Source organism: Sinocyclocheilus rhinocerous, unplaced genomic scaffold (assembly GCF_001515625.1).
Source record: "Sinocyclocheilus rhinocerous isolate Xijiao unplaced genomic scaffold, SAMN03320098_v1.1 scaffold1111, whole genome shotgun sequence".
Taxonomy (NCBI): Eukaryota; Metazoa; Chordata; class Actinopteri; order Cypriniformes; family Cyprinidae; genus Sinocyclocheilus; species Sinocyclocheilus rhinocerous.
The window spans coordinates 218,878-224,865 of NW_015655406.1; the positions used below are offsets into that span (position 1 = coordinate 218,878).

Below are 5,988 nucleotides of genomic sequence, written 5' to 3' on the forward strand. Positions count from 1 at the left end.
ATATTGTAATTTTTTGACCGACTGGCTGACTGGTTGATTATTTTAAATAAAATGTTTACAGTTAAACATTTCTGTGATGCTTAACTTTAAAGTAAATATTACTATAATCATCATTGAGAATAATTAGAATTGCAAAAAAACAAAAATAAAAAAACTAAACCTTATAGTCCAGTATAACAGAATTGGCAGGGACATTGATTTAAATAATGTAAAAATGCAGAAAATATGTGCCTTTTTATGCAAAATGTAGACTTATTAGGAGCAATTTACCCCATTAGATGACAAAATACAATTGTATATGATTTATTGGTGCATGCAGGGACTGTATAATGTCAATTGTGTTGTCAGGTCAGGGTTAATCAGACTTTGAGTTGGAGTGGCAGGTTTGCTGCTGTCAGTTTGAGCTCTGAGTAATGTGAGATTCCTGTTTATGATAAGTTCAGACCGTACACATGAGATTCATGCCTCTTTCTCTGATTCCCTCACTTTCTGTTGCCTGAAAAAGTTGTGTAGAGTGTAATATGATCAGACTCGAGATTTTGCCCCTGACTGTGGACATGAAAGCCCATCCAAAATACACACAGCAGCTGATTATGTTTTCATGCCTGCGGGATATTTGAATTAAGTAGTTAACGACCCTGAATGAACCTAATGAGAAAACCGACTAGTGTGTCTGATTCATGCAGCTAAGGATATAAGTCACAGGAAATATGTCATTTTGCACACACACATCTCATGATGTCTTGGATCTCTTGAGGTCTGGCGACTCTTTTTGTTTGTTTTTAACTCTTGTCTCAGTGAATCATGTGTGTTGGATCAAGAGAGATGCCAAACTTGGAAAAATGCACACATGCGATCACATGTCTACTCACACACCCGTCAGACTCTTTGTCCTCATTCCACAAAACCCAAACGCTTCCAAGGTGGAGTGTGCACGTGTAACACTGTGTGTGTGTGTGTGTGTGTGTGTGTGTGTGTGAGAGTGTTTTCCTCATTCAGATACCTGCAGATTATGATTTTTCTTTCTGAAAATAGCCAGGAAAGTCCCAACAGGGTGCGGAGGCAGGAAATCAGGCTGACCGTGCACTTTGCCAGCATGATATCTTTCCATGTTGTTGAAACATGTTGTTAAAACAGAAGCCAGATGTTGCGTAACCATCCACCCCCAGACTCCCTTATTTATATAAGCAATCACTTGGAAAGTGTTTTTTTATGAAGTAATCTTCCTTACAGCTCAGAATCAGAGCATAGTGGGGGAAATTCAGTTTTGAGATTTAATAAGTGAATCACACGAAGATGTCCAGATTATAGTTAACTGCAGTATGTGATTGTGTGTATATGTTTGTGTGTGGGGTGTCCACATGAAATTAAATGTACAAAACTGATTTAATATACATAGAAAGCATATTAAATGCAAGTAAAGTGTGTACTTTAATGTTTCAGATAACTTTTGAGATTATTATGTTCCTTCGTCGTTCAGCATGACAGATATATTTATGTAAAAATGAAACCGCATACATATTCTGACCTGTACTTATTAAAATATATAAAAGAATAAGTGATCATACTACATTTTATTATTAAAACTTCTTGCTGGCAAATGGGTAAAACCTAGTGGTTTGAAGGATTGTAGCAAGGATTGGTAAAGATTTAAAATGACAATTAATTATTATTTAGATTTATATGCTTAAAGAGAGTCTTTTAATTACATCTAATGATTCTTGTTTTAAATACAACTGACAGCATTTTTTTGGTACATAAACTATTGTGAAATTTAAAAACATTTTAGTGTGTGTCTTCTGTAAATCATGATAAAAATGTGTAATAGTCATAATTTTTTGCTCAAAATAAATCAATAATATAAAAAATTAAATAGGTCACATTCTAATGTATAGAAAAACTAAATTTAAAGCTGTAAGGCAAGGCAAGGCAAGGCAAGTTTATTTGTATAGCACATTTCATACACAATGGTAATTCAAAGTGCTTTACATAAAAGAAAAGAAAAAAAAATAATCACAACAATAAAACAAGGAATTTAAAAACATTGAAAATGATTAAAACAATTGATTTAAGAAGTTTAAAATGAATTTAAGAAAACGTCGCATGCGATTTATCGTGCAGCCCTAATATATATATATAAACATTTTATTTATTTTATATATTTATATCTTTTATTTTACCCTTTACCGTTTGAAATGTTTTCCATTGTTGCATTATTTTCTTCCAAATTTGCATTGCCCTAATCGTATCCGGTAGTTTAAATTTTTTTTTTTTACTTTTCATATACTTTTTTATTTTCATTTTTATTTAATTTTTTGCAATGTGGTCATTAAAAAAAAAATCTTAATTTTCAAAATGTGACTTTTATTAATTTCTTGTGATGTAGTGGTGATATAGGACCCAGAAACTGTCTTCACAGGTTTCTATTTTTTATTATGAATGCAGTCTGATTCATGTGAACATGAGCTGATGATGTCAAAATGATGGATGTGTGTTTGTGTCTTGAATCAATAGCTGCTTCTTTGTATATTGAGCCTATGGACTTCGAACACCTCTGTAGATTATGCGGCCCTCTCAATAACATGCTTCGAATTGACTAAGCCGCTGACAGGAACGGTCATATGTGACCCTGGACCACAAAACCAGTCATAAGGGTCAATTTTTCGAAATGTATTTACAAAATATCTTCATGGAACATGATCTTTACTTAATATCCTAATGATTTTTGTCATAAAAGAAAAATCTATAATTTTGACCCATACAATGTATTTTTGGCTATTGCTACAAATATACCCCAGCGACTTAAGACTGGTTTTGTGGTCCAGGGTCACAAATGTATAACAAGCTGGCATTATCTTGTATGTCTGAGTGCTGCGAGTGTGTGTGACAGAGATTGTCTTTATGTTTGATCCTAGTAAAAGGATTTTCAAAGTCATGGCTTTAAGTGTGACCTAAAATACCCTCAGTATCACTAACCAGCAGCCCTTTCACGGCACAGGAGGGCTGTAGATGTGACTAATTAGTCTAAGGTGGCACAGGGGGCACATGCACACACACATACACACAAAGGTAAGCCTGTTAGTCACATAGGCGATTATGCAACTGAGCCAGGAATACAGCCGTGCCTGATGTCCTCTTGTGGCCCATCTTAAGCATGTTTATGTATGTGACAAAGTGTGTTTGTGTGAACTATTTGGCCAAATTGTACTTACTTGTGTGTGTGTGTGTAATTGTATAGATGTGTGTACAAGTGTGTCCTTTGAGTGAATGAACTCTGTGACTTTGGTTACATTCAAGCCACAAGTTGAAGGAGGCCCAAATCAGATCCTCATGAAAGGACAGTCCTTCACATGTGACACAGTGCTGGATGACAGTGTGAACTGCAAAAATCATATTTTCAGTTTCATATGTCAATCTGATATGAATTTGACTAAATTTAACTTTTAAGCATAAAACTAGGCTCTGGAATAAAAAAAAAATAGAATTTGTTTTTTATTGATAGCCTCTAGGCTTTTAAAGACTTTTAAAGCATTTTTCTTATAAATATATGTATATTCAATACCGTTAATAAATTTGGTAAGTCAGCAAGACTTTTCTCTCTTATGATCACTCAGGCTGCATTTATTTGATCAAAAATGCAGTAAAAGCTGTAATACTGTGAAATATTATTCCAATTTAAAATGACTGTTCTCTGTTTTAATAAATGTTACAATGTAATTTATTCCTGTGATCAAAGCTGAATTTTCAGCATCATTACTCTAGTCTTCAGTGTCACATGATCCTTCAGAAATCATTCCAATATGCTGTTCTGCTGCTTAATATTTCTGTGGAAAATGTAATGCATTTTCAGGATTCTTTAAATAGAATATTTAAAAGAACAACATTATTTGAAATGAAAAAAAAATATTTTTTTCTGTCACTTTTGATCAGTGTAATGCACCCTTGCTGAATAAAAGTATTAATTATGCTCAAAAAAAGAAAAAAAATTGTACTGAGTACTGACCCAAAACTTTTAGAGTTGACCGCATGTTTTAGAGGTGACACTCTCTCTCACACATGCACCAAAAAAAAACAAAAAGGCAAAATCATGTCCTGGGTGGAGTATTTCTTTACGTCAGTAATGTTCTTTGTACCATTATTAAATTTGTTTTAATTGCTTCCTCTCATGCAATTTGTCACCATCCTCTACTGAGTATAAACTTGACTTATTGCCACAGTGTTTTACACATGCAGCTCAGTTTAGATGCATCGCCTGTTTAGACCAGTGCAGCATTTAAAATATCATGTTAACAGCCTTGTGAAAAACATATTGGATTGCACGGTGGAATGCAGTGTGAACGTCGCCTTAGTGTGCAAGAGTAATGTGAACAGGTGCATTGTGCTTTTGGCGATTTAGTAAAGCAAGAGTGAATTAACAATCTGGCCTGACAGGGCTTGCTCGTAGGGGTGTGTTTATACACCACACACACTAAGAACAATAGAGGCTTTGATAGCCATAAGGTCTGTGTGTGTGTGTGTGTGTGTGTGTAACTGCCATAGCTTCCCGCAAGCGCTGCTGGAGTCAGCGGCAGGGAAAGTTCATTTTTGGATTGAGCAATACAACCAGAACAACTTAAGTCTGCGAATACACAAGCCTTAAAGCAAATTACTTAAACTTACTATGTCAGAAACACCTGAACATATCTGATACAATTGCAAAAGAGCTCAATTACATCTGACTTAATAAATATTATGTTCCATAACTTAGTTGCGGTGTCTGGTTAGTGAGTTTGTGGCACAGATGTTTCTTTGACATCCTCAATAGAGCCACTGTTTGGCCTTAAATGTTGGATTCAACACCACATGAGTTTACAGGGGTCACAATGACCTGAAGGCTCCCCACCCCCCATATACAGTGCTGCTTGAAAGTTTGTGAACCCTTCAGGATTTTCTATATTTCTGCGTAAATGTGTCCCAAAACATCATCAGATATTCACACAAGTCCTGAAAGTTGACAAAGAGAATCCAATCAAACAAATGAGACAGAAATATATACTTTGTCATCTATTTATTGTGGAAAATGATCCAATATTAAATATCTGTGAGTGGCAAAAGTATGTGAAACTCTAGGATCAGCTGTTAATTTGAAGGTGAAGTTAGAGTCCATCTGTTCATTGGTGTTTTCAACCAGTGGGATGACTATCAGGTGTCAGTGCCTGCTCTGTTTTATTTAAAGAACCGGGATCTTTCAAAATCTGATCATGTTTGTGGAAGCGAATTATGGCATGAGCAAAGGAGATCTCTGAGGACCTCAGAAAAAGAGTTGTTGTTGCTCATCAGGCTGGAAAAGTTTGCAAAGCCATCTCTAAAGAGTTTGGACTCCACAATCCACAGTCAAATTCAAGACCATTGTTACCCTCCACATGAGTGGTTGACCAACAAAGATCACTCCAAAAGCAAGACGTGTAATAGTCTGTGAGGTTGCAAAGAACCCCAACTAAAGGCCTTTCTCACATTGGCTAATGTTAAAGTTCATGATTCCACCATCAGGAGAGCACTGAGCAACCGTGGTGTGCATGGCAGAGTTGCAAGGAGAAAGCCACTGCTCTCCAAAAAGAACATTGCTGCCCGTCTGCAGTTTGCTGGCTTGCCATCATTAATGGAACAATGAATTCTGAATTATATCTGCAAATCTAAAGGAAAATGTCAGGACATCTGTCCGAGAACTGAATCTCAAGATAAAGTGGGTCATGCAGCAAGACAACGACCCCAAGCACACAAGTCGTTCTACCAAAGAATGGTTAAAGAAGAACAAAGTTCCTGTTTTGGAATGACTGAGTCAAATTCCGGACCTTAATCCAATTGAAATGTTGAGGAAGGACTTGAAGCAAGCAGTTCATATGAGGAAATCCACCAACAACACAGAGTTGAAGCGGTTTTGTACTGAGGAATGGGCTAAAATTCCTACAAGCCGTTGTGCAGGACTGATCAGCAGTTACAAGAAACGTT

At 35.9% G+C, this 5,988-nt stretch overlaps 1 protein-coding gene across 1 annotated transcript in view; it reads left to right on the top strand.

The window, feature by feature from the left end:
- Window positions 1–5,988, top strand: part of LOC107718227 (inositol 1,4,5-trisphosphate receptor type 1-like) — a 159,589-nt gene that overhangs the window by 39,711 nt on the left and 113,890 nt on the right. The window lies entirely within an intron of this gene.